The following is a 1,517-nucleotide window of genomic DNA, read 5'->3' as shown; positions in this document are numbered from 1 at the left end:
ATATATATATATATATATATATATATATATATAGATTGTGTGCATGTGAATATGTGTATGTATGTGTGTGTGTGAGAGAGAGAGAGAAAGAAAATAGAGTTTGAAATCATAAAATGGTAACCATTCTGTATCTCACACTAACTCTTCAATTCTATTATCATTCCATTACAGCTACCAGTCTTTCAATACCTCTTTTTGTGACTCCCCTTTATTTTACTCCAAGCTGGATGGGAGCCTTGAATTCAGGGTATTTTTCATCATGCCTAATCTGGGAGGATTTGGGAGTTGTGAGCAAATTTTTGAAAAAATTTGTTGTTGGTCTTAAGTTAAATAGAAAAATGTCAATACATATAGATAGAAAATTCTACAAGAATCCAAAGAAAGATTCTTGAGATATGAAGAGATTTATCATTCCAAACCTCAGGATAATATCTCTGTTGAGTGAATTAGCGGTGACAGGAGCAGTGGCAGTCGCAACAGTGGCATCAGTAGCTGCAGCAGCAGTAGTAGTAGTAGGCCAGTGGATTGGCAGAGTCATTAGAACATTGAAATAAATGCCTTGCATTTGTTCTAGCTCTTTATATTCTGGGTTCAAAAACCTACCTGTGTCAACTATGCCTTTCATCCTTTCAGTGTTTGTAAATTGAATTACCAATCAAGTACTGGGATTGATGGTATTCACTATCCCCATCCTGTCTCAAAATTGCTGGCCTTGTATCTAAATCAGAAACCTCCACCTTTGCTTAGGCAGAGGTATTATTTTCAGTCATGTTTGTTTGTTTGTCTATGGACAAGATATCTCAAGAACCACAGGATGGATTTGGATGAAACCTTCAGGGATATTTGGCCTCGTGACTGGCATAAACTGATTAGATTTTGGGATTTATTTGGTACCAAACAAGGATTCTGGGTTATTTTTCCTGTTTTTTTACTCAGTTTTTAAGAGCGGTCAGGTTCATTTTCAGTGTTCTCATTTGTGAGAGCAGTCGAGTTTATTTCAGATATTCTCATTTTAAAAATCATCTCTGGCTAATCGTTGAGATGATGTTGGTGTTGCCTTGGCAGAGGTTTGCGCTCTCTGAGTGCTCTTGTTGTTATTATTATTATCATCATCATCATTATTATTAAGGTGGTGAGCTGGTAGAATGGTTAGCACACCAGGCAAAATGCTTCACAGCATTTCGTCTGTCTTTATGTTGTGAGTTCAAATTTGGCCAGGGTTGATTTTGCCTTTCATCCTTTTTGGGGTCGATGAAATAAGTACCAGTTGAGTTGAGCATTTGGGTTGATGCAATCAACTAGCCCCCTCCTCCAAAATTTCAGGCCTTGTGCTAATAGTAGAAAGTATTGTTATTATTATAGTGGTGAGATAAGGCAACGAGCTAGCAGAGTCGTCAGCACGCTGGGCAAAATGCTTAGCGATATTTCATCTGCCGCTACGTTCTGAGTTCAAATTCTGCCGAGGTTGACTTTGCCTTTCATCCTTTTGGGATCGATTAAATAAGTACATGTTACAC

Source organism: Octopus bimaculoides, chromosome 14, assembly GCF_001194135.2.
Source record: "Octopus bimaculoides isolate UCB-OBI-ISO-001 chromosome 14, ASM119413v2, whole genome shotgun sequence".
Lineage (NCBI taxonomy): Eukaryota > Metazoa > Mollusca > Cephalopoda > Octopoda > Octopodidae > Octopus > Octopus bimaculoides.
Note: the sequence above shows the minus strand (reverse complement) of the source record.